At 37.6% G+C, this 19,485-nt stretch overlaps 1 long non-coding RNA gene across 4 annotated transcripts in view; it reads right to left on the bottom strand.

Moving 5' to 3' along the window:
• The window catches only part of LOC122562051, an 85,792-nt gene extending 66,314 nt beyond the window's left edge, over positions 1-19,478 (bottom strand). For 3 of the 4 annotated variants that reach the window (XR_006315197.1, XR_006315200.1, XR_006315198.1), the window contains exon 1: positions 19,294-19,369. This is a non-coding gene — a long non-coding RNA (uncharacterized LOC122562051). Of the gene's footprint in view, positions 1-19,293; positions 19,370-19,405 lie in introns of those variants that run through there. The other variant, XR_006315199.1, reaches the window with a different exon arrangement.
• Positions 19,479-19,485: the final 7 nt, after the last annotated feature.

Below are 19,485 nucleotides of genomic sequence, written 5' to 3'. Positions count from 1 at the left end.
CAACCATTGCAGGAATTGGAATTGAACCCATGCTGTTGGCATCACTCTGCATCACAAAACAGCCATCCAGCGAATTGAGCTAACTACTTCAAAATGAATGGAGTATAAAAATAGGAAAATCTTGCTAAAGTAATACATGGTACTAGACCACACCTGGAATAATGTGAACAAATTTGGTCCCCTTATCTAAGAAAAGATATATTGGCATTGAAGACAATCCAGAGAAGGTTCTCTAGAAAGATCCTATTTAGGGAAGTAACTTCTTATCAGGAGAAATTGAGCAGGTTGTGTCTATACTCATAATATAATATATAAATTTGCTTTATGAAGCCTTACTAATACAGAAAAATGGAAATAAGTTGGTGCATGAAATGATAGAAATAGAACTTAACTTAATAGTATTAATGAAAGAAAAAGAATTGTTTGCTATTTTTGGAAGTTCCCTGATTAAGTAATCATTGATATGTGGCATTCATATTCCTAAGCAACTCAAATTTTGGTTGAGTTAATAGATTGATTAAAATCAAATGATTTTTATCTTTACTTCTCTTCATTGCTTTTATTTCCCTGCAGCCTTCAGTCTGTGTTCACTCTACAGTGGAGAGAAACGCAGTCAGTTCAGTGTGTAGCCATCTCCATGGATAATATCAATACCAAAGCCCTTTGTCAAGCTGCCAGGAGGATCACTCGAGTGGCCACAAGGGTTATGGTTTGTTTCCTTATCCTAACGGTCATTTTGAACTTTGCAAACTAACATTACAGGAGTAGACCAAGTGAGATCATTAATCAATGATGCAATTCAAACCTGGGCCTTCTGGCAGTCTCCAATATTTCTGAAATGTAGCAACCAAGCCATTATTATATGAATGGCATGTTCTACAATAACATCAAATACATTTGTAAAAGTAAAAAGTACAACTTATTTAGATGTGGAGTCCAATCAATGTAATTAACTATAAATCTGGTGTTTTTCAGAAATATTGTAACTGATCATTTCTGTTTATTTATTCATGGCACACCTCTAATAAAGAATTTGGTTAAAATCTGACATCTACATGCCATAATGTTCAAGCTTCAGTTATAGAAAACACCAGTTTTAATTCACATAAACATGTTTTATTACAATAAACAAATGGCAAATGAATTTACTCAGAGTCACGCAAGTGATGGAAATGGGTGGCGAATGGACACTAATATTTAATTCACAACTGAACCCATCTTATTGCTGTACAATTTCTAATTTGAAATATGACCCACGGTGGGTTTTGGCTTTATAAAAGGTTAAACAAGAGACAGGCTGTGCCCTGCGGCTGGACGCTCGAGGACAAGGAGGGATAGTCTCAAGATAAGGGGGCTCCCCACATAGGATTGTGATCCTTCATTCAGCGAGTTTTGAAACCTGAAATTCTCCTTGAAGGACTGGGCTTTCCCAGTGTTCAAGGCAAAACAAAAACAGTGATACTAAGGGAACAAGGGATCTGGGGAATCAAACTGAAAAATTGATTTGACCTAGAAAATCAACCACGATCTCATTGAATAGTGAAGCAGGCTGGAGGTGACATATGGCCTACTCCTGCTCTGTCGTATATGGAACAATCCTAATCTGTTCATCATTAGGGCCATGATTGGAAACAGATGGCCCATTTCCAAAATCATAAATGTTAATTGCAGGAATAATCTAAACATGTTGTGAGTGACTGCTGTGAAAAAGCTTAAAAGTTACTCCATATAATAGATTTTGTCTAGACAATTTTGATAGAAAATCGCATAGCAATCTTATTATACCAAGGATTTGAGTTATTCAAACACTTCCTAAATAGTAAATATGTTAGAATTGAATTTGTCCTATTTTAATGAAAAGGAGACTGTTACTAACTTTGCCCTCTTCTTCATAATTATTGCATGCAAGAAAAATTCTCCTAACTGCATTACTGTCTGTACGCGAACTTAACGTGACAAATTAAATAAACGCTATTAAAATGAATTTGAAATGGAATAGCACCTATACCGCATATGCACAAACCAACCAGTTTTATTGGAATCAACATCAGGAATTTTAATAAGGAATGCTTTGTAACTAAGCATTTCCACTGGGAATTTATGTTCATTGAGAATGCTGGTCACCAAATCAATTCACTTCACTGAATCTTACTGCACAAATGAGGCCATTCACCACAATGCGCCTTTGTAAAAGCTGTTGAATTTGGTCCTGGGACCTAGCTTTTTCCCTAGAAACATGCCAATTAATCCATAACAATTATTTTTTCAATTACCTTTTAAAAGTTTCAATAGAACCTGATTCCACCAAACCTTCAGGTCGTTTCTTCCGGATCTTCACAGCCCTTCGTGCGAAGAAATTTCTACATGTTTCATCAATAAATCTTGTATGGTTGATTTAAATTTCTGAGCTATACTGAGTAACCCAGTTGCCAGCCAAACTAGTTTCTAGCTACTTAGTCAATCAAAATCTGTAAATTTTGAATACCTCTGTTAGCTCTTTCGTAGCCTTTTTTGCTTTATGTGAAACAATTTCAACAGTCTGCAATCTGATCTCTGACTTGTGAGCATTCTGCTTTGGAAGGGGATCATGGCATTCCCCCTATAAAACTACCTACCTTAATAATATAAAATGAGCATTAAAGTCACTGTGACAGAATCAAATGATTTGTACAAATATAAATACGATGAACAATATAGTTTACTTATGAATGTTATATTTAATAATTTAAATATCCTACATAATTGGCATTAATTAATTATATGCAGCCAGTTCTCTTATTCCAGTTCATGACCTCAACTATATTGTTTCTTGTAAAACATCAAATTAATTACTTTGTCTTTGAAGCATTAAACAAATAAATTCCAATTTAGGGATCATTTATAGCTATCCAAAATATCGACATTCTGCAGAAACGTACCAAATTGACTAAAGTCACTAACTCACTGTTTGCAAAGAACCCCATTACCATGATGCAATCAATACACATATCTAAATAGTCAAAATTTGTAACCTAGTTTTCTACTGAATGCATATATATTATACATAGCTGTTATTGTGTTTGTAATCGCGATGGCAGATACAATTTTCTATGGATAGCACCATAGTAAATATGTCACAATGGAGACTAGATTGGTTCAAACCCCCTTAAACCAATAAACTGGATTCCTGAGCCTTGCCTTGAAGACAGAAGAAATAACAGAGGGTAAGTCGCCTTGGTACTAAATTAGCAGTCAATTTGAAACTAAGGAAAATATTACCTACTGATCTCTGTGGCTGGACTTTGGTGTATTTCGTACAGTATCTCAAAAATATATACAACACCACTCTATCATTTTTGTAGATGACATTGCATATCGCTGCATAAACAAAAAAAAATTATAATCATCCTTGAAAAACATTTAGAAACTCATACTTCCGGAGGATGATAATATTTTTTGAAGGCTTCAGCAGGAGTTTGCAAAGAAACAGCATCATATTTATCCAGCTTCTTTAACATTATTAAAGGCCTCAAAACACTTCACAAGCTCCTTATGTAGAAGTACAGCATCAAATTGCCTAAACAGAAATTGGCCTGGATTTTTTTTGCCATGACAGAAACTGGCAGATATAGCAAAAATTGGAAGTCCCACACCTAAAAATGGCATATATCATTTTTAAGGGAGTTGGAGTAGTGCCCAGGTGTTAACAGAATCAGCCAAAAGTATCAAGAGAAACTGTCAAAAACAGTAAAAAAAAAAAGGAGCTGGCATTCTGTCAAGGCATTTAAAAGTTCTGCCCTTTAAATCTTTGGAAAATGTCTGGAATTTTAAAAAGTATTGCTTACTATTTCACTCTGTTGACATAAGCTTAAGCACGACTGATACTGGATCATTACCGCATAATGATTTCACAGCCGCCTATTATCTATTATTATCTGGCTGTCAACCAAAATGTGAAATAACACACAACATATGCTTCTTATATATGCTTTGAAATGGATTAATGAAATCCAATTGTCATTGTTATAAGGGTTTATGCACTGTGTTAAAATGTTTATTGGTGTAATACACCACAGAGCTGAAGGAAGTTAAATGTAGTAAATAATCTTTTTATGAGGATTTTCAAAAATCATTCTGCAATAGATATTTCGAACTTTAAATTATTCCATCTCAGCAGGGATCATGAAGTCTTCCCATGCCGGATACTAGGTGAGTTCACATGGTATAAAGAAAATATGCGTCAGCGCAGTTAGCTAGTTTGGGAAGGGATTGTTTCATCAATAGCTGGACATTGGGATGGAGCAGGCTCATCAGCTGTGTTGGTCAGTGTTTGGATAAGATTTTTGCAGTATTCTTTGTAGTGTAGATTGCCTTGGTAAAGACCACTAAGTATAATCTGTTGACTTGCATTATTGATATCCAAAGTCCACCAGCAGACCAGGAAAAGTGGAAATCAAAAACTGCAGGAGATGGCATTAGTGATGATATGAATATGAAGTCAGAAACTCATCCAAGATCAAATGTGACACTAAGATTGCAAACAAACAGGCTTAATCTCAATCTGTTGTCAAGGACAGAGATTAGGTTTTTATGTATGGAAGGTAGTTTGGAACTGGGACTGAAGACAATGGCTTCAATCTTCCTCATATTTAATTGAAGGAAATTTCTGCTTATCCAAAATTGAATACTGAGTGAGCAACTTAGCACAATGGAGTAGTTGAATTTAGTGTTGAGGGTAGAATTAGGTATCACTACCCTACATGTGAAAACTAATGTCATGTCTTCAGTCAATTTTACCAACAGGCCTCATGTAGATAAGACATGAGGCAAGGGAGGAGCTAAGGATAGATCAGAGGGAGTGGTGCAGGATGATATCAGTGAGGTGTTGAAGGAGGATGGCTTGAACTAGGTCTAGATGGCTGAGGAGAGTTTCTTGAGAGTTAACAAAGAAACAGTTTTACTGATATTAATAAAACTGTTTCCTTCTTAACTACAGATCATTGTCCTTTGTAGAATGAAAATGTTACTAAATTAGTTTTCAATCAAGGTCATGACAAACTCTAAAGCATATGTCATAAATACTTCTTGATTTCAAAACACTAGAGCTAACCACATTGCAATGGGTCTGAAGTCACATGTAGGTCAAGCCAGGAAAAGACAGCAGATCTCTTTCTCTAGTGAACCAAATGGGTTTTTACAACAATCAATTGTTGTTACATGGCTGCCATTAGGCCAACTCTTTATTCCCAATTTTATTGAATCCAAATTTCACCATCTGCTATGGTGCGATTCAAACCCATGTCCCCAGAACATTAGTCTAAGGCTTTGAATTACTGGTCCAATGTTATTACCATTGAGCCCCAAGATCTACTCAGTTTAATAAAGGTATATATTCAAATGTTCAGGGTCCAGGCAGAAACTGTGCCCATTTCATGTTGAAGAATCAAAGCATCTCCAGCTACAGTTCTATATTTGCTGTAATTGTCGAATCAATTAGACATAAACTTCAAATTTCTTCACAATGAAAGAAACTGTATATATAGGACAAATCAATAAATTTATATCATCTATATGATTTAGATCATCTGATGTAAATTACACCCTATTAAAGCTGTGATGAAATTTATATTTGAAGGTCCTCACCATTATAAATTTATGTGAGAATTTTAGTTTGTTGCTTCCCAATTGCAGATTTTTACTTCAATGTACAAAACAAGTATTGACTTGCCTAAAGGGTTTGAATCTGAATGTGTACAGGCATGACTTAATATTCAGAGAGAAGCATCCAGTAACCAACACACTCTAGAACCTATTCTTGGCAGACTCCATATGTGGTGGAAATAGGATGCCGGCTACTAACTCTTTGTTAAAGATTAAATTTAAAAGACTAATGTATAATATGTATTTAACTCCATTATTATGATTAACATACTGGTGTTGGATTTGTAATTAAGTCTCAACCACCAGGAAGGACTGAACAGGGGAGGAGGTGACCTGACAGAGATGGCTATTTCGAAAATGGTATGTGGAACTCATTGGGGAATTTAGCCAGGAATGAAGGTATACATTAATGGTGCAAGATGACCTGGGGAGGGGGGGGGGGGGGGGGGGAAGCAGCGGAATGCTTTAATGAAGCATAAACCTGTTTAAGCAAATTGCTTACTTCCTGGCAGCAAAATTCTATGTACATCTAAATTCTAAATTTTGCTCTTCCCATCACATTTCTAATATTGTAGTTTGGGCTGAACAACTTCCTCACTGCTGACTTCCTCAGTGCATTGCTGGCTGCTTCTATACTCTGTGTTAATGGTAATAACATATGAAGCAATCAACCTGTCCTTCTTAAAGACAGTTATCACCTTTAAAGGGAAGCTGCACTAAATGATGCTGGGAATTGAAAATAAGGAGCACTGGGGTGCCAGGATGATGAATGCGGTGCTGGAGATATCAATGATGCACATGGGTTAAATGATAGCATGTTTCTGTGATGGGTGTCCGAAACTAGACTCAGAAGGTGTGGAAACAGATGGCCAAAAGGGTTAACACCTAGATTGTAAATCTGGAGACCTAGCAGCAATGCCACAGGAAACCTGAATTTCCCATCTGTGAGATAAGGTCAATGAACATATCTTTACATGACATCCATTTACCCCACCAACTGCTCAATGTTTCACACAACTTTCACTCAGAAGGTCAGTGTCTCTGCCACTCAGGATTCATACCTAGGATGCAGATAGTTGACCTCACTCTCACGCATCTACCAACGTGGCCATGCTTACATCCAGCTTCACAGCCAACAAATGCTTCCACCTATTCAGTTATGATATAAACATTATCCAAATATATTTCTACACAATCACTGAACCTTGCTTAAGGACAAATTATCCCACCATAGAAGGGAGAAGGAGATCTGTACCTCCTGAGCAGAGATGGCACTTAGCAGCACGGTGCTAGATGCAAGGGGGTCTGCAACATCTGACATTGCTGATAAGATTGAATATTAGATCATGTTTAGTCTTTTGCTCCTTTGGAATTCCCAGTTCACTCTCATCTTGCAACTTGCCAGGATGAGCAAATTGCTGATATAATCATGGAAGTCTGGGCTTCCCATTTCTACCCCGTTTCCCCATATCAATTTACCCCTTCTAATTTTCTGCTTCCAGATCCCCAAGGACGCTGCTGTCTGCCTAGCCTCAGTAATCCAAGAAGGAAGACAGAGACCAACAGTTAGTATGAATGAATACTATCAAATGATTGTGCGGCAAGAATAGAGTTGGGATCAGCATGTTGTCAATCATCCAGACATGAATGGGCTGCAGACAGGTCAGGTTTTTTTTTGCCAGAGGGCAATGTCGTAGACAAATTCAATTCTAGAAATTTCAAATGAGAATCTCACCAATATGCTGAGTGCATCAACTGACCTGCCAGAAAATCTTCAATCACGGCAAGTAGCATGGTGGAATCAGGCTCCAAGTCAGCAGACAGCATGATACATTAAGTAAGGCCTTTGCAACGTCCACTTTGCAGCTTTCCTATTAATTGATGAATAATATGTAAATGTGTATTTGGATCTATGTGGACTAAATGAGATATTTTGATGTCTTGTCAGCCTGTTGGGCTGTGTGACATCTGTGTAGCACTCCTTCTCAGCATGTTGCTTTTACTTAATGGAAAACTCATTAATAGAAAATGTTGTTACAACATGGAGACTGACAGCTGAACCAAATCAATCTTTCAATCTCTGTTTGCAACCCTGTAAAATTGAAACCTTCAAGACTCTCAATATCAACCCCAACGATTCTGAATCAGACATTTGAATAATCAATCTCAGATTCTGTGAATAATCAATTCTCAACACAGGTTTGTAACTTAAATAAAAGACTTAGCAATTTGTTAACCATATAATAACATTAGTAAAGCAAAATTAAACAGCAAAGTAATCTAATTAATGTCTACGCTTTAAACTCAAATGCTTGTTTTCAGTCACATGCACAAAAGACAGACAGACGAACAAACACAAGGGATGAATAAAATAACAAAACTGGCCTGTTTACTTCAGTGGCTTTCATGATGCATTGTTCCACAGGAATAGATGATTAATTTTACGAAGATATTGATCAGGGTTTCCTTTACAGTTCACTCAGATAAGGACAGCAATTCTTATAACTTAGTTTTCTATTTTCTAAGCTTCCAAGAGCTGCTCATGGTAAGTTAAGCAGAGAGCTTTCAAATCTTCATGCTGTGGCATTAAATCTCAGATTCATGAAAACAGAAAATACAGTCCCAGAGTCAATGACCACTCCATGACAGACTGAATGACTTCTCCACGAGATCCCACTTAACATTTAAGATCTGCCATCTGCTGGTGCATAAGGTCATTTCCAGACTTGCTGGAACCAATTCCCAAGTCATGACCTCATTAATAACCAACTTCTGTCATGTATTTAAGCATATTGCTCAAACACTGGTGATGAAATATCTGCAGAACTTTGAACAGGAACCTACCTTGAAATCAACTTCCAGTACTGACCTCACTAATAATCAAAATCTTGTTTGGTTTGTTTTCCTTTAACAGAAACTGTTACCCCCCCCCCAGTCCAAAAGTCATCTTTAACTTACAGTTCCCAGTTCCCAATTCCAAACCAAAATTACTAAAAGAATAAAATAAAACTAAGGAAAAATCAGTGAGGATCCTAGGAATGTAAATAATGTCTACTCAATGAGGCAAGCAATTTCAAATCCTCCCATCTCAAATGATTACAGTATCCAACTGCATTAACTATTTGGTTCTCACCAGCATTTTATTTTTCCATTTAAGCTAAATTATGCATTTCCTTTCAGTTTGAATTGGAAATAGGTTTCTTTAGATTTGATAAAGATACTGTTTACAATGGGGACCAGGCTCTGGTTTTCAGCTCCCCAAGGAATAATTTGGTTCCCAGGAAGATATTCCTTTTCAGTCAGCATAATGGGATGTATCTAACTTTATTAATATTTAATTGTAATCAACAGACTTTTTCCCTTGTTGCTATGGAGGAGGTTTGTAGAAAAGCTGTAAGCCCCAGGATTTAATGAAGGTGCAAATTTAAAATTCAAAGCATCTTTTTCCTTCAGTCCTTTCCCCCTTTAGTCTATTTGGTAATTTGAAAAGAATTCAGCGCTAACATAACATCCAAAGTCTTGTCATCACTCTATCAAGAAGATGTATTAAATGCAGGACTGCAGTACAAAGGCAAAGGGATTAAATAAACTACAAATAGACTATTTAAGAAGAGTGAATTAAAGACACAAAGGCATTTCATTGAATGATATAATTAGACTGGTGATTAGATGGTACAATGCCTGGTGTCATTCACGCCAGTGACTTGCTTATCTCAGTTGTGTACAGATGCCGAGCTGAAGACTGTCATTTCCAAACAAGGAAACAGGCAAATCAGAAGTAGACATGTCAACAGGCTGTTTTTGCACAGATCCTAACATCTGACTTAAATCCAACACAGGTGAAAGCCTGGGAGTGTCTCCTTGGCTACAAACAGTAAAAAACGTAATAAAAGTCTGAGGAAGTCAGATCAGCGTGTGCAATGTGCCGGTCAGATTACACCTTAAGTACAACATTAATTAGGTTGCTTAGACACAGTAAAAACATTGAAGTGCTGGAGGCCGTGCACAGAAAGTCCCCAAGGCTGATCCCCAATAGCAATGAATAAAGTCATGAGAGAGGGACAACATCAGAAAGTTGAACTGCTCGGCCTGGAAGGAAAGCTTTAGAACAAAAGATCTTATAGATGTATTTAAATTATATTTTTAGCGGAATGAAAAAATAAATCCCCAATATGATTTGAAATTATTCTGTAAAAGTAAAAAAAATCATATTTTCTGAACTACAGATCATGTACATTATATTCTCGCTGTATCAGAATGAAATTCAAGAATTTTATAGATATTTGAGCTCAAATTACAGTTTTACTATTCAATTCCCTTAATCCTATAAAACACATTATATTTCCTATTTGTTCATGTTCATCATATCCATATGTTTTAAATTATATAATACTCTTACCAGCAACAATGGTTAAATGAGCTGTACAGAGACAACAATCTTGTACAATATAACAACATTTTCTGATGCAAAACCAAACATTGTATTCTTTTAACAGCTTATTGTGACAGAAGAAATACACAACTTTTTTCACAACTCTAACAATGACATGAATTTCAGGAACCTGAAGGTGAAAGAGAGCCAGTTTCATATTTCTTAATGTTAATTTTCACTCAGTTCCAATACAACACAACTGAGACTTACTAATATTCACTTCCTATTTATCTCTACATTAAATTTCACCTCAGTTGAATGCTTAAACAACACAACATTAAATGCAATGATTGATCCAATCATTCTGTCAATGATTGCATCAGGGTGCAACCACAAAACAGACTTCAAGGAACTATTTTAGCACTTCAAGAAGTACATTTCAGCAAATAAACAATGTCTAACGAATCTTTGCTGTTAGTTTGTCATACTTCTGATGAGACGACAGCATTCATATCAAAGAAAGCGTTTGCCTCTATGCACAACAACTGCCACACTTGTTTGAGACAATCTCTTCTCATAATGACCCCTTAAAGTGAATAACCAAATGCAACATGTGTCCCATCAAAATGAGAATTTCAGGAAGGTCAACCAAATAGTCTAATGGCAATCTGCCTACTTTCATTTCCAACAAAAGTATATAAAAGGCATCTATTGGCACAAGTATATTCAACATTTCTTTGCTCTCTTTGGCTTCAAAACACTGAACTCAATACAATTGTCTTCCTGGGAATAGAAATAAATAGTCCTTTCCTATTATGTTTGCTATGACTGTTACAGTACATCATTAAGTAAATCTTATGCATGATGCTGGCAAAGATTATTTAACACACATAAACATATGTCTGTTTATAAAATTATGTGCAAGGATTGGGAAAAGTAATAAAATAAAACAAATGATTATGAAACTATTTACCTACTTCTGAACTCTTTGTAGAAGTAGCTACGAAAAACTCCAGGCATAATGTGTTCTTATTTTCAAAGTGTTTATTAGCAGCTGTACCGACATGTCTTGTATTTCACAAATTAGCGCATTCTGGCTTGCTCAGATTGTGGGAGAATACACATCTCAGAATGTTAAGTAGACTTTAATTATTTTTCTTTCTGTTTAGGAGAGGGTGCTGGCGAAACAGCATGTACAACAATTAAAGTAAGCTCATTTGGTAAGATATTTCTGTGCTGTACACAAAACACATTCAGTGCCTCATTTAAATCTCAACAATGTTTTCATAACACTTCAATTGCTGTTGCAGAAAAAAAAATCTTTCCAAGAATGAAGTTGCTTATGAATAACATTTCAGTTTATTTAGTTAAAACTGCATCTAGTAAAATTACATAATTAGAGTTTAAATAATAGATTTAATATTTTGTGAGAAATATCAGTTGTTTTATACTTTGCGATAATTACCGCACATTGGATGGTAAGATATTGGCATTGAATAATTAGGGAACATGAGAGCTATTTAGGTTTAATTACTTTATCATTGACACCTGTATGCCTCGGCTTCAAACTTTAAAATTCTTTCTCTGTACCTTCCTGCTTTACTACCTGTCTTTTTTCTTCCAATATGTTCTCAAGACCAGTGTCATACCCAGAAAAGGAATATCATATTTGTAGCAGATGGTCTGTATTCAGTATAAAATTTTCTAAAAATGCCTTTATTTATAAACATGGACACTTGGATGCTCCTAAGATGGCTACCGTGAGGGGGCAGGTAACGTTTGCAAGTTCTGCATAAGCTCGCAAGTATCTCAAGGCTCTGGAAAGTTATTAATTAATTGATGATGTTTATAGTGCCTCCCTTAATTAGTCTTATTAAAATGAAATCATTTGTGAAATGTGCATCTAGTGTTTGTGAACTTACCAAAACTCAAAATAACGGATTGCTGGACACACTGTCTTGGAACTCAGTAGTTAACAAAAAGGAGCTGCAGAAACCAATTAACTATGCATAGATATGGATGGTCATTATCCATCTCAGATTGTGTGTAACAATGGCTTGAAACTTCAAACCATTTTGGGTGGACAATAGAAATATTGATCATGTGGTCATCGTATTGCCACAACAACCAGGGGGCGACCAGTCAGTCTGCATATCACACAGCAAGAACTAATGGAACAAGGGCACCTATATCTTAAAAATGGAATGTGCACCCACATATGGTCTTCCAGCCGATTACTTTTCATTGCCACCAGCACAGATACTTGACCGGCTGGTAATAAAACTACAAGCAAATAAATTTGTGACCTATAAAATGCAGCACTAACCTTGTTATATGACTCTGGCCTGTGATAAATTACCTTTCCTAAGATAATGTAAATTACAAACTGCTCTTTGGCTCATGGTCTGTATAACTGCATTACTCCTGTTAACATTTTCTTTCTTATCTGAATCTAAATGTCAGGCGGGTAACATATCATTAAACAGTTGTGATGAATGTGTGAATAAATAATCCTATTAATTTAAACCAAAAGCTTGTTGTTGTTTTTCAAACTGACTACCGACTCAGAAAGGAAGAAAGTAACACTTCTTTCTCTTTAAAAAAACAGGCAGATTATGGACAGTAAGGGAAGAGGATTGGGTTCATTTTTCTCTCATCTTTTTTAATAAGAACAAGCATTAGTCATTGAACCTAAGATTTCCTTATGACACTCAATGTCAAATTTTGTGTAATAATGCTCCCATATCAAAAGCACTGTATAATGCAAATAGTTTTTTTGGACTGGTCTTAAAGTCCTTAAATGTATAAGAGATAATTAATTAGTTTTTGGAATTTGGACTTTTAAATTGGACGCTGATGAATCTTTGGTTTCAGTCTGTGAAGCCATTTTTTCTAAAAAGATCAAAACGTAATTTGAAACAGTGATGTAAATGTATCACTTGTAAGAAAGCTTATGATTTAGTCAAGTTCCCAGCAGGATTATTGTGGTTGAATTGATAGAATGTATAATCTCAACTATATAAACAATGTAGAAAAAAAAGACCTTCAGTTTTGACATCAGCTCAGAACAATGAGGAGAAAAATCAAGTTTTCAGTTCAGGATAATAGCCCCAATTCACAAGAAGTCATAATTCTGGGAAACAGGTCGAAACTTTGCTATGCTGTTTAGAGATCTTTCTAAACTGATCTGTACGTATGCTTTTCAAAAAGATTTGTATAGTAAACTTGTGATCTATTGCTAAAGAACATTTGCAGTCCCTTGTGAATATGTTTCAGGGACTAACTACCACAGTTAACAGAAGAAAAAATTAAATTTATGAATGATCAAGCCAGGTTTCACTCTCGGTGACTTGTCCAGTATTACCATCCACTGGGATCATAACACTATATATGTGTGTAAAGCAAGGAGTGTCATTAAAATTCCCTTTATCTAATTCTGTCTCTGAAAGTACAGCAACATGGAGAAGAACCGACCCACTGGATAGAAAAAATATAACAACTTGTCAAGTCTCTCCCAGACATGTAAATGTGTTATATTTCATTGAATACTAAATATGGATTTCAAAGCATTCTTATTCTACATTTAAGGATTAAACTTCTTTAATACTGATAAGAAATATTCACTTTCCAGTAACCTATCGATGGAATATATGCACCAAAACGGCTGCAATCCCAATAAGTAAATGTACTCGTCTATTCTCATGATTCATACCCTGTGGTAGAAAGCTAGCATCGTCATTGAGAGACAATGTACTATTTGCATATACTTACAGATTTGAAGACCGTGTCAGGCAATACTCACCAAACCGAGCATTTCCAAAAAAAAAAGGAGCATTTCTCAAGATGCCTGCAGTATTGATCTTTTTTAAACACCATTGCACTTAATGAGCATGGGTCACAGGGGCAGTCGGTAACCACACAAACAGTTGCTGATGTTAAAGAGATAATCAACAGTAATTTGAAGGTTATACTCTGTTCTCAAGTTTTATGGACACCTCAGGAACTATTTTGAACTTCTAATGACACTCATACTTGCAAAGATAATTGATAGAAATTTGAACTTTGTGCGTTGATGGATATAAATGATGAGGAACACTGTAAAATATCCCCATGAGCACTCCTTCTTGTAATAATACCATGAGAAACAGGTTATCAAATTATTCATTTATTTACTATGTGTGGGATTTTGCTCTGCACAAAATGACTACCATGTTTGCCTATATTATCCAACAGCACCTTTATCTGTTGATTGTAGAACATTGGAAGAACCTGACAAGCACTGATATGTTATCTAGTTCCTTTCTTGTTCTGACAATGACAGCCAGGACCAAACAGTCAGGATTCTTAACCAAAAGCAAAATATTGTAGGTCCTGGAAATATCAACGAAAAGAGAAGATGCTGGGAACATTTAGCAGGTGTATGCAGCATCGATGTTTTAATTTCTTCAATCATACAAGGGCCTCTTTGACTATGCAGCATTTATTACATATCTTTCTTTGGAAGGTGGGGGTGAGCTGCCTTCTTGAACTGCTCCAGTCCATGTGGAACAAGTACACGTGCAATGATGTTAGGAAGGGATTTCCAGGAATTTGACCCAGGTGACAGTTAAGGAATAGCAATATATTTCCAAATTGGGATGCTCTATGGTTTTGAGGAGAACTTGTCGGTGATTGTGGTCCTATGCATATGCTGCTCTTGTCCTTCTTGGTGGCTTAGTTAGAAGGTTTAAATGGTGCTTCTGTAAAAGCCTTGGTGAGTTGCTGCAGTGCATCTTGTCGATGGTACACACTTCTGCCACAGTGGGCCAGTGGTAGAGAGTGAGTGCATGATGACCATTGTGAATGGGTGCCAATCAGATGGACTGCTTTGTACTGGAAAGTTTGATCTTCTTGATTGGAGGAATACAGCTTCAACAGCAATTAAATGAAGACTTGTGCCTTGTAGACACAGGAATGACTTTTCATTAGAACTAGTGCTACAAATGGCAACAGCAAAACCTTTACACCATGCACTGTCCATGAAAATGGGTGTGATGATGATGCTCTGAAGCAGTTATACTCAATATTGAGCTGAAAATGTGTTGCTGGAAAAGCGCAGCAGGTCAGGCAGCATCCAAGGAACAGGAGAATCGACGTTTTGGGCATAAGCCCTTCTTCAGGAATGAGGAAAGTGTGGCTAAGATAAAAGGTAGGGAGGAGGGATTTGGGGGAGGGGCGTTGGAAATGCGATACAGTCATCGATGTAGCGGAGGAAAAGGTGGGGGGTGGTGCCAGTGTAGCTGCGGAAGATGGACTGTTCCACATATCCTACGAAGAGGCAGGCATAGCTGGGGCCCATGCGGGTGCTCATGGCTACTCCTTTGGTTTGGAGGCCACATCGGGTACTTGCACCGGATGTGGCCTCCTCTATATTGGGGAGACAGGCCGCCTACTTGTGGAACGGTTCAGAGAACACCTCTGGGACACCCGGACCAACCAACCCAACCACTCCGTGGCTCAACACTTCAACTCCCCCTCCCACTCCACCAAGGACATGCAGGTCCTTGAACTCCTCCATCGCCAGACCATAGCAACACGACGGTTGGAGGAAGAGCGCCTCATCTTCCGCCTAGGAACCCTCCAACCACAAGGGATGAACTCAGATTTCTCCAGTTTCCTCATTTCCCCTCCCCCCACCTTGTCTCGAAGAAGGGCTTATGCCCGAAATGTCGATTCTCCTGTTCCTTGGATGCTGCCTGACCTGCTGCGCTTTTCCAGCAACACATTTTCAGCTCTGATCTCCAGCATCTGCAGTCCTCACTTTCTCCTCGAAGATTTATACTCAACATTGAGGCTAGAATGTTGTCACGCATTTAATCAAGTGGTAAAATGTTGTAATAATAGTTCAGATTGTTTACAAAATATAAAATAATTTTTATACACTATGGTTCTTGCAAACAGAATAAGACATTTGTAAAATACAATAGAAAAGATGTTATAGGAATTTACACATTTATACTTTGTTTGTGTTTATTAATTACTTGTCATATCAATTTAAGACTGAGCAAACAGATAGATGAATCACAAGAAGCTTCGTACAATTTAGAAATCATTTACCAATTAGTCTGAACTCTGAGGAAGGTTCTTTCAGAACAACCTCCAGCAGAGTAATTAAGACAGAGCCCAGTTATCCCATGCAAGTTCAAACAAGACTATCGTATCACACTTGCCCACAAGAACATAAAAACCAATCACTGATACAGGAACATTGAGGTAAAGGAATAAAAGTCAACTAGTAATACATAGCATCTCCGAATTGACCTCAAGTACAAAGACTTTTTGTTTATCTCACCAAATTTCCAAATCAAAAGCTAACAAATTATACTAAAGTTCTTCAATACTTGCTGTTTTGCAGTAAAAAGCTTCAAATTCAATACTTAATGAGGGCAAAATTTAATATTTCTCAATTGCTGGAAAAAGACACATTTTATTGAAACTGAAAGAACTGCAGATGCTGGAAATCAGAAACAAGAACAAAGAATTGCTGGAAAAGCTCACCAGGTCTGACAGAGTCTATGGAGAAAAGTCAGAGTAAATATTTCGGGTCCGCAGTTGTGAGGAAAAGTTACAGGACCTGAAAAGTTAGAGGTCATGGGTTTGTAAGGTGCTGTTGCAGGATCTTTGGTGAGTTCTTGCAGTGTGTCTTGCAGATGGGACATATTGCTGCCATTGTACATCAGTATTAGAAGGAGCGAATATTGAAGGTAGTGGATTTGTTGCTTTGTCCAAGATGGTGTCAGTTTTCTTGATTCTATGAAACTGCAAATGCATATGCCATTTACAAGTTCGCTGATGACACCACCATAGTTGGTCGACTCTCAGATGACGACAAAACACGCTATAGATGGGAGGGGGAAGACCTGGAAAAATGGTGCTTTGTGAACAACCTAGCTCTCAATGCCAGCAAAACCAAGGAACTCATTATTGACTTTAGGTGGGATGTTACTCATTGACAGCATAGAAGTGGAATAAGTGGAGAGTGTCAAGCTCCTGGGAGTGATCATCAACAACAAGCTTTCTTGGACTCTTCATGTGGATGAGCTGAAAAATGTGTTGCTGGAAAAGCGCAGCAGGTCAGGCAGCAAAGAAGGAGAATCGACGTTTCAGGCATAAGCCCTTCTTCAGGAATCCTGAAGGGCTTATGTCCGAAACGTTGATTCTCCTGCTCCTTTGATGCTGCCTGACCTGCTGCGCTTTTCCAGCAACACATTTTTCAGCTCTGATCTCCAGCATCTGCAGTCCTCACTTTCTCCTCTTCATGTGGATGCACTGGTTACAAAGGCCCAGCAATGTCTCTTCTTCCTCAGGGCAGCTGAGAAAATTTGGCATGACTGCAAATATCCTTGCCAACTTTTATAGGTGCACCATTGAGAGCATTCTGTCTGGATGTATCACTACCTGGTATGGTCACTGTACCAATCAAGATCAGCGACAGTTACAGAGAGTGGTGAACTCAGCCCAGACAATCACAAAAGGCCAACCTCCCATCTATAGAATCCACCTACCAGGCCCGCTGTCAAGGAAAGGCTGCCAGCGTACTCAAAGATCCATCCCACCCTGGCAATGTTTTTCTACAACCTCTACCATTGGGGAGAAGGTACAGAAGCCTGAACACACGCGCCAGCAGTTTTGCAACAGTTTCTACCCTACTGTTATTTGAATACTGAATGAACTCACAAACTCTTAACATTCGCCTGTACCTGTGTTTTCGTTTTGCCGTTATTTACCTATTATTTACTTCTCTATGCTACTTAACTCTGTGATCTGCCTGTATTGCTCACAAGATGAAGCTTTTCACTGTGCCTTGGCACACATGGCAATAAATTCAATTCAATTCCATCAGAGTTTTATATCTCACTCCTGGCTTGTGCTTTTTAGATTGTAGACTGCTTTTGAGGAGTCAGGAGGTTGGTTATGTACCTCAGATTTCATTGGCTCTGATGTGCTCTTGTAGCCACAGAATTTATATGCTGCTCTCATTCAAGTTCCAGTTGCTGGGATCTCCAGGATGAATATTATGAACAAGGGACACCTTTATCAATCCTTTCTTGCGAAGATTACAGCGATGCTGATGGTGCAGCTTTCGCCAAAGATTTTTTCACCTGACCAACAAACAGCATCCCAGTTCATGGTTTAGCCATTTCTGGGAAAATACCTAGAGGTTTAGTACCTCCACATTATCACATGACTTTCTAAGTGTAGGACCTTCTTTAGCCAGGTAGCACAGTACTCTCAAGGAATTCTCCCTCCATTTCTGCCAGACAGAAAACTGTCCTCTTCCTGACAGTGACTTGCTTCCTCTCCTCACATTAACTGTCCTGTATGTTTTCTCTTTGTTCTGCAGTTGTGCCTTCATCCTCCACCTCCTCTTCCTGAAGGCTTCATTGTGTCTCCAGTTCTCCTTTATATCTGTCAGCCACATGATTTCTTCCTTAATTTTCTTCTTGTTTCTGTTGCTGCCAGATCAAGTGTCACTAAGCCACATGGACCAGTATTTGTTATTATCCCTGAGAATTACAACTGATCTCTCAACAATCAATCCAAATTCTTAAAGTACTACACTTTAAAAAAACAATTACACATGTTATAAACCTTTAAAGAAATTATCATGTAAGTACTTTCTGGTGCAACAGGTGGTACAGGATTTTTCAGTCTATCTAAAATTTGATACAGGTACATTTCTACAAGCAATTAGACACTATTCACCCCCAACAAATCCATAAATGCATACAATATTCAGAACCTTACAATACAGTGCCCGACCTGACAAAACATCGCTTTCTATTCATCACCACATTTATCAAACCTTCCTTTATAAATTTCTACATGGTGTCTTTGTAAGATTGTCACACTATGAGTAGAACCACTGATCAGTGATGGTACGTCAGTACTTCTGTTTTGCGCACCCCAGCAATTCCAAGGAACTATAAAGAAGGTTTGAAATAATATCTTTAAAAGAGGATGATTATCTTAACTTACATTTGAAACTATTGATTATTTATCCACAGTAACTACAATTAGCCTTAACCTATTGTCTGCCAACCTCACTATTGCCTGGTAACACTTTTTAAGAGTTGGACTTTAACAAAATGCTTTAAATCGCTCACATTTTGTTACTACCAATAATCAGCCACAAGGGAGTTGTGTCTTTATTCGCAAGACAATTTTGGCACTTCAATACAAACGTGCTGCAAGGTGGTATCTCATTTCTCCCCTTCCCATTCTCGGGTGTCTGTGTTTACCTGGTAGCAGCACCCTCCATTCTTCAGGTTGAAATTTATCCGCAGGCTTTCCTTCACCACCTCCTCCCCCTCCCAACCCCGCCACTCCAAAGGCTGACTATTGCTAACTCACCGAGGCCATGGCAACAGAGATCCAGTTTTCTCTGTACACAGACCACAGCCTAAACTGTTGTTCAAGACCAACCCCCTACC

This window comes from Chiloscyllium plagiosum, chromosome 24 (assembly GCF_004010195.1).
Source record: "Chiloscyllium plagiosum isolate BGI_BamShark_2017 chromosome 24, ASM401019v2, whole genome shotgun sequence".
Lineage (NCBI taxonomy): Eukaryota > Metazoa > Chordata > Chondrichthyes > Orectolobiformes > Hemiscylliidae > Chiloscyllium > Chiloscyllium plagiosum.
The sequence above is the reverse complement of the archived record's forward strand: the minus strand, read 5'-3'. Positions and strand labels throughout refer to the sequence as shown.